Consider the following 8,771-nt stretch of genomic DNA (forward strand, 5'->3'; position numbering starts at 1 on the left):
CGGTTTTCTCGGGTTTCAGGGCGGTTTTCTCGGGTTTCATCGACTACTTTCATCATTGAAAGTTGTCTGTTAATCCGTTTGTTATTTGGGCATAGATTACAAACAAAGAGTGTATTGAAACTAAATATTTAGATATGGAGCTATCTGCTCAAGATTTTAGAAAAACCATTCAAAACAGTAGCTTTAAATTTTAAATATTTATTTTTATGTCACCGACACTTGACAGTATTTGGGTGGAGTCAGAGTTAAGACAGCTACCAATATGGATGAAGAACGAGTTGGATGGGGGCTTGGATAATTGGAGTCTATTGTCGTGTGTCTAGTAAACGTGATTTACGTCTAGATTATTATCGGGTTCTAGGTTTAAAAATATTTAATAGCACTTGGAAAATAGTTGAATTGACGCCGGAGGCAAATTGAATATTTTAAAGTGTATTGTATTTTTAATAATACACGAGTAAATATTGCGAGAGATCTTCGTGACAGATGTTTACAGTTCTGGGAATTTCCACAGCTATACTGCGCCGCTACTTTTACTTGTATTTATTTATTTATTTTTTTATTTATTTGTGAAGCCTTTGTGAATTTTGCTTTTTAATATACGTATTCTCCAGACATGTTTTATATAGGTTCATATGAACCTACAACTTTTCTTAATAAACTAAACTTATGAAACATTACATTGAATGATTAAGACATGAGATGGTGTTAGAATGAAGCTTTTTTATTTAAGGCATGTGAAAAACTTGCGTTTTTAAGTTTTAAATCCTCACGTGTTTTTTTATATATCAGATCAGTTCCTTGTGACGTAGAAGGTAAAAAGACTTAAGCTTAGGCCTAATCTTAAGGGTAATGTTATTGCTAAGCCTAGTTTGAAGTTTTAAATATAAAACTCGAATCGAATAGCACATTCGATTTTTGTGTGAACCAAGTTTTTAAATTATTTCAAAACTTTGTATCTTGGTGAAATCTTAACCGATTTTAACGAAACTTGTCTTATATCAAATAGAAAAATACCCCCTACCTCATTAAATTGGATTTGAAAAAATGCATTTTAAATGAGTTCAAGGGATCTTTTTCAAACGTTTCCGTTGTAAAATAGAGTCTGGGTGTTTGACCTCCTTGTTTTACTAACACAGAACATTGATGGATATGACGACAACAAAGGCGTTAGATATTTCATGAAACAATAATTACTTTTGTGCAGGACTGATAACTTTAAAGTATTATCTAACGTCTTTGGATTTACATACCGAATGTTCCGTTTTAACTCTACGTCAAGCAGACAACACTAAGTCCTGTGACGGTCCCTCTCTTAGAAAAGTGTCTATTCTACAGGGCCGGTAGGCCCTTGTAGATATGACATGACACCCTTCCGTAATGTTAAAAGAAAATTCACAGTTTTTAGGGTTAGCGTCCCATAGAAAAAGCATTAAAAAATTTTCGGTTTTTTAAGGCAATTGTGGCAGGCCATACGGAAAAAGTATAGCGAAGTTAGTTTTCGGAATACTTCTAAATTAACAAGCATTTCTTAAATGGGAAACTTACGTGTTTCGATTTTTAATTAATGAATTCTAATTTTTGTAATTTAACTAATTAAGATAGTACGTCAAAAAATTACTTTTGGGTCAGAAGTCAGCCTAACCTTATAGCGCGCTTAAACCTATTTCTTCATTTCGTTCTCGTTGACAACTAGAAGGGCCTAGGTTTGTGGGTGCTAACAAGTTACGTTGACAAATTTCAAATGTTGGGTTTCTTGCTGATTTTCCTAATTTCTTAGCAGTAGACCCTAACCAATTACTTTGGTATTTCATCCGAGCTTGAGCACCTTTATATGTATTTTCTAATTAACTGTAGCACCCTTAATAGGAAATACGTCGTTATCAGGTCGAATTTTCGTCTAGAAAAGTAATTCAGGTAAATAATTACAGTTAATAGAGGTTTTTATATCATTTAAAGTAAGCTTTTCGACGTTCTTTACGGCCAAGGCTTAAGTTTTAGTTTGTCTATGTAATATAGTGTTTATAGTGTCTTTCCTTTTAAAGATTATAAGAAAGCTTATTTCCAGCACTGTTTTGGATTGGAAATTTGGAATTACAAAAATACGCAGTCTGCTTCGATTCATGCTACAAATCCTAACCCTAGGGCCTAGGTTACCGTTTTACGCTACGTAACTTAATACTGTATTCATCATGACTGTTTGTTGGCGCTTCAACATTCTCATTTGAGGACAGGTATACTCGGTTTCATTATTTGTTAATCTCACTAAAATGCTACTAATTGTGAAGGTGTGTGATATAATTCCTGAAACTAAACCAATGTAGAGGACCAGATTATTCGTTAAAACAATTTTGATCCTATTGAATCAGTCATACTGTGATGTTACGTTATCATTTTATAAACTATTTGTTACCAACAGTGGATTGTTTAATTCATAAGTAACAGTGGTACTGGTTAATCCAGGAGGATAGTGTCGTTATATAATTTAATTAGTGAAATAATTTTCAGGTTTACAACACAGATTCTCTCAACGTAACCACGTTAGAAACGGAGGGTTACGTTGTTTGCTATTTTTTTTTTTTTTTTTTTTTGCTCCATTTATTTGACGAGCTAGAACCCTATCAGAAGGTCATACAGCTCCATAGGGAAAAAAAAAGAAAATATACAGAAATATACAAAAATACAAAATAGAAATGCAAATTTACAGGTTAAGGTACAGTTTTAGTTTATGTTTAAATTCTGGGACTGACGTGACTGAGACCACGTCCTCGGGTAGAGCATTCCACAATTTAATGGTCCTGCGAAAAAAGGAATCTCGCAGTATATTGGTACGAGATGGGTGGGAAAAAAGTCGACGACTGTGGCCCCTTGTGCCCTTGCAATTATCGTGCCAGGTAAAGTAGGATTGATTGGGCTGACTTAAGATTTTGAAAACGCTAATAAGGTCCAGATAGGTACGACGAAGGGAGAGAGGCTTCCAGCCTAGGGTGGATAACCGGGTATCGCGGGGTTTGTTTCGTAGTGAGGGAGGGATTCGACTTGCACGGCCTAGAACATTCTCAATCATGTCAATATCCCCAAGTGTGTGTGGACTCCAAAGCTGAGTTCCAAATTCCAAGACAGGACGGACATAACATTGGAACAGGCGCGTTAATAAGGAGTGAGAGATGCCCGGGAAGTTCGCCTTAATCACGGAGATGAGACCATTGGCGCGCTTGCAAGACCGCTTAACATGTGCCTTAGAGGATAAGTTATGAGTCACGATCAGGCCTAAATCCCGACATTCATTAACCCGTCGAATGTTAAGACCATTAAGGTGATATGGAGATGGAGTCCGAGTGTCGATCGGACGGCGTTGTAAAGTCAGGACAAGAGATTTTTCGCTATTAAAAATCAAACCATTAACACTGGCCCAGGATTCAAGGGTTTTAAGGTCTCGCTGTAGGATAGCTACATCATCATAAGAGGTGATTACACGGAAAATTTTTAAATCATCCGCGTATAAGCGTGGATGGGAAGATAAGAACTGGGGTAGGTCATTGATATATAAAATAAACAACAAGGGACCTAGAACACTTCCTTGAGGCACCCCACTTAAAACTGGGAGAAAGTCGCTTAATGCATGACCAACCCTGACAGCCTGGGTTCGTTGCGTCAGATAACTGGCAACCCAGCCAAGCACTGATTGTGAAAGACCATAATTATTTAGCTTGGTGAGGAGGCGAGAATGGGGAACCGAGTCAAAAGCCTTAGCTATGTCGAGATAAATAATATCAACTCTCTTACCGGAATCGAGGGCATGGGTCCACGTATGGAAGGCCGACAAAAGGTTAGTTTCCACAGATCGACTATGTAAAAAACCGTGTTGATAGGAACTAAGATATGGGGTGACATGGTGAGTGATAGCTGTTCGAAGACATTTTTCAAGAACCTTGCAAACCGTGCAGGTCAAGCTGATGGGCCTAAAATTCTTGGGATCAGACTTAGCACCTTTACCCTTATAAATTGGAGTAACATGTGCCAGTTTCCATTCACTGGGGACCGATCGTTCCCTTAGCGATAGTGTAAATAATTTAAGTAGCGGTAAAGCTAAAGAGGAGCTACAGTTTTTAAGTAAGCGGTTTGGAATGCCATCTGGACCTGATGCGCTTTTGATATCTAATGATTTTAGCGTAGTCTTAATTTCAAGATAGGAGGGGTAATACTCTTCCATTGCAGGTACTTTGGGAACGGGAGTGGTCTCAGTTACATCAACCCGATTGCCATTAAAGTTTTTGACTAAAGTTTCGTTAAGGCATTGGGCCATTTCATAGTCAGAGTCAGTGGGTTGTCCATTTGGAAGTCGGATACTAAGACGTGTAGGTAAAGACCGAATACGCGAACGTACGAAGCGATAGAAAGCGCGAGGGTTTGTTTTGATATTGGAGAGTTGACGTTTATTCATTTTGTACCGGAAGTGGGAGATACTGTGGCCACATTGCCGTTTCTTTATTGGTTTAAATTGCTATGAATTGTATAGGTATTTGATTTAATTACTGGTATTCAAGCTAAACTATAGAATAACATCATTCATTAACATATTGTATAGATAATCTTTACCACAAACCTAGCACAGGATAAAAATTGAACGCAATGTGTTGGAAATAATCAAAAACTCCTCTAAACATTAGAATTAAGGTGAATTAATTGTTGAAAGTCATTTTATAAGCTTAATGAGCACTGACGACAAGTTAATTTCAACGTAATTAAGTATAATTAACGTGAAATTAAACCCCAAATATACATTTTTTGGATGAAAACTCCGATAACTCTTAAATGATGTTCTTGATTAAGATTGTATCTACCCAAGCCGTTGGTAAAGCCCCATGTTTTCTCTTTCACACTCAATCTAATTTAAATTATCTCCAAAGTACCTTAATAGGCGCGAAATTCAAAAGTTTAGCGTAAAATGAGAATCGAAAACTCCACTAAAAATTGCAATTAAGGTGATGCATACATTTAAACTCATTTTATAACCTAAATGTACACTGCCAAAACACAATCCTACGTTAATTTTAACTCAATTTAATATAATTAACGTGAAATTAAACCAAAATATACATTTTTGGATAAAAGCTCAAATAACTTTTAAATAAACTGTTTAATTATGATTAAAACTACCCAAGCCATTCGTAAAGCCCAAAGTACATTAATTGCCGCGAAATTCAAAAGTTTAGGGTACCACAATGATGAATATATGGCAAAAATATTAAACTGCACTAAACATGGCAATTAGGGTAAAAAATTCAAATAAATTTTAAGCTTAATCCACTCTCACGAACCACGCTCAAATTAAGATTAAAACCTCACAAGTTTTTCGTACAGCCACAGTAGTTTCCTATTTCACTTTCAAATTAATTTAAATGATCATTAAAATATATCAAAAGCGCATACTACTTGTATTATAAACTAAATCCACACTAGATTAACAAGATAAGCCGTTAAATTAAACTCGATCAAGTATAATTAATGTGAAATTAACCCAAAATACGAATGTTTTGGGTAAATTCATGGATACCTTATAATTAAACTAACAAATTAAAATTAAAACTACACTTATCTTTCACCCAGCCTCCACTTTCCTGTTTAATTCTTACGATTAATTAAATTGTCATTTAAAAGCATTTTTCCCCATTTTGAAAAGAGAGCCATTGAAAAGGAGCGATATTTAAAAGTTTTGGGGCAAAATAGTGATTGTTCCGCAAGAGTCAAACAGTCACGCCTCTAAAGTTTGCAGCTAGGGAGAATTTCTTGTTCAAACTCGTTTAATAAACAGAAATAAGACTAGTAAAAGAAGATAAGCCGTTAATTTCAACTTAATAACCATATTTAACGTGAAATTAATCGAAAACAATACGTTTTTTGGGTAACTTTAGATAAATCTTAACTGAAATAATAAAATAAGATCAAACTACGCGAGTTGTTCTTTCAGCCTAAATGTTTTCCTATTTAACACTAAAATTAATTACATTATCACTATAATACATTAATGGGCTCCAAATACAAAATTTTAGGGTAAGGAATGTGTCAAAATGAAACTTTTCCATTTAAATTTTAATTAGGCCTGTGCGAGTCCAGTTTTTTAGGGTTCGAGTCGAGTCTCGAGTCCTTAAAAAAGCTCTCATAGAATCTCGAGTCGAGTCTTTTAATTGGTATCGAGTCCTTAAGTCAGCTTAAGAACTAGGTTTCAAGTCCAGTGTCGAGTCCTGATAATTTATGGCAAGTATAATAATATAATATAATTTATGGCAAGTATAATTTAGTATGACATCTCCCGTTGGCAGTATTGGGGGTTTTACATATAGGAAGCTGTTGGTCTGATCTCGACAACACTGTCCATATTTCAAATACCGTCGTTTTTAAACTTCTTTAATAAATAAAGTACAACATTATTTGCTTATCGAAATCAATGTTTTTGAATATAAGTTAAATGTAATTAACGATACTTAAGTACTTCTTTAAGCAATTAGAATTAGATCAACCCCAAATGTATGACGGTAAAGCAAAAATAAAATTATTCAAATTTTAATTACAAAAAGACTGAAGTGACAGATATTATAAAAAAAACGTCTTGGTTTGGACCAAGGCCGAAAAAACAAACGATATGTGTGAGGTTTATCATTTGACTGAAGTTTCAGATATTGCAATTGTTTTAGTTATTTTTATCCATTTAATCCTTAATCAATATTAAATTCAATCAAATGATTTTACTGTTAATCGATCTAGTCCCTCTAAATTAATTGAAAAAATTACATATCTACGCTTTTTCAAGAACAATTACATTTTCCGAAAACATTTTATCATGAAATTAATTATTTTGAAGGGATTTCGTGTCGTTGCTCACTAACTTGTAAGCACCTTGACGGGCATAGTTTTAATTGTTGCTGGCTTAACAAATTTTCAAGTTTGCACCAAAAAAGTTTAAATCTGTAGTAAGTTTCTGAGAAGACTGATTTTAGAGAAAATATGATAAAGAACTTTTTTTCTCAAACTAATGTCGTCTTCTTGAGACAAAGCAACAATGCTTATCCTGTGTGGTTTCGTTTAGTAGGTGGCTCTCTGTAGCACAGGAAAAATATGATATCGGCAATATCGGTATAAATATAACCAGCAGTAAGATAAGGGACTAGAATTAAAGTGCCCTAGCATTGGTAATAGAGCCTAGCACTAGTGAACAAATTTGACGATTTTATGCCGCTTCCATCACCAAGTGAAGAGTTTGGTTACCTCGTTACTTCTAGTCCCTTATCTTACTTCTGATATAACCAAAGGGTAAAGATTACATAAAAAGAAATACTTCTCAGTACCAATGACTTGTTATATTCATTTCATGCGGAAATAATATGGGTATACACATTATTCATTAACAGTTATGCGAAGGTCACACTTTACTCCGACCCCCCTTCCTCTATTTTCCCAATATAAGAATTTTTAAAAGCACCAGTGGTTCAAGTGTATGGGTCATCTGAGCCGTCGCAACACACTCAGCCAATAATACCATATAGTTCGAAACCTTTTCACATTAGTGACTCTCCGGACTTGCCCGCCAACCTTAATAACCTAAAACTATAAAACATTCGTGTACATGAATGATTATGGTTGTGGCTTGTCACTCACTAGCGCCTGAAGGACCGATCACTCAGTGTAATTTGTGTACATTTGTAAGTGAGTAGACCATTTTAGAAATTACATACAGAGAAACTAAAACACAAGGGTGATGCCGCCATTGGGGTCTTCTCTCTCTCGCCTAGAAGCACCGCTATAGGCAGAGCGAATTGACTCCGTCTGGCGGTGACCCTTGGTGCGAGGGATAATACCCCAATGGTGGCCTCGCCCCTGTGTGTTTTCCGAAATGGTCTTTAAGCGTGCTAAAATGATTACGCGTAATACGTAACCGGTGTACAAGTAGCGCCAACAATGTAGAAAGGGGTGGTGACGTTTCAAATGAAGACTGAGTTATGACCAAGAAATTCTAAAGCACGGAGAGGAAAATTGCAGTGCAATGTTTTCTTCATAGAGGCGACAATAGAAATGTAGCATTTCGATTAAATTTTTACATTTTCCTTTCGAATTATGTCAAAGTTCGCTTGCTCTTTTTAGAAAGTCAATAGAATATTTCAAATATTCTATGTTGATAGCTCAACACGTACTCCCTTCAAAATAATTAATTTCATGATAAAATGTTTTCGGAAAATGTAATTGTTCTTGAAAAAGCGTAGATATGTAATTTTTTCAATTAATTTAGAGGGACTAGATCGATTAACAGTAAAATCATTTGATTGAATTTAATATTGATTAAGGATTAAATGGATAAAAATAACTAAAACAATTGCAATATCTGAAACTTCAGTCAAATGATAAACCTCACACATATCGTTTGTTTTTTCGGCCTTGGTCCAAACCAAGACGTTTTTTTTATAATAAAGGGATTTGACCCTGTCTCCTCCTGAATCTCAAAGTACAAGCATTCTACATGCCGCTTCTATGATTTAATGCTATGCAGTAAACAGACTTCTATAAATAAAAATTAATGAAAATAACAAGTCTTCTTTACAGCTGATCCTTCTCAAGGATATATATTTATAAGTATAGCTTAGAATATATCTATTTTGAATTCTGTTACTCACTGAAATGTACGAAAATAACCTATGTTTTCTCTAAAACTGATCTTTTCCAAGGTTACGCGACTTGGAGTACCATATGTCTGTTTTTAATTTTGTTACACATAACAC

General features: G+C 35.0%; 2 long non-coding RNA genes across 2 annotated transcripts; both read left to right on the forward strand.

The window, feature by feature from the left end:
• The first annotated feature begins 1,335 nt into the window (after positions 1–1,335).
• On the forward strand, positions 1,336–2,560 carry LOC149610362 (uncharacterized). The gene is made up of 3 exons (XR_016376671.1): positions 1,336–1,917; positions 2,069–2,447; positions 2,509–2,560. It is a non-coding gene; the product is annotated as an uncharacterized LOC149610362 (long non-coding RNA).
• A 1,912-nt stretch (positions 2,561–4,472) lies between these two features.
• Positions 4,473–5,953, forward strand: LOC149610363 (uncharacterized). The gene is made up of 2 exons (XR_016376672.1): positions 4,473–4,519; positions 4,589–5,953. It is a non-coding gene; the product is annotated as an uncharacterized LOC149610363 (long non-coding RNA).
• The last annotated feature ends 2,818 nt before the right edge of the window (positions 5,954–8,771 follow it).

This window comes from Phalangium opilio, unplaced genomic scaffold (assembly GCF_054372755.1).
Source record: "Phalangium opilio isolate 3A_F unplaced genomic scaffold, DU_Popi_V2 ptg000329l_1, whole genome shotgun sequence".
Taxonomy (NCBI): domain Eukaryota; kingdom Metazoa; phylum Arthropoda; class Arachnida; order Opiliones; family Phalangiidae; genus Phalangium; species Phalangium opilio.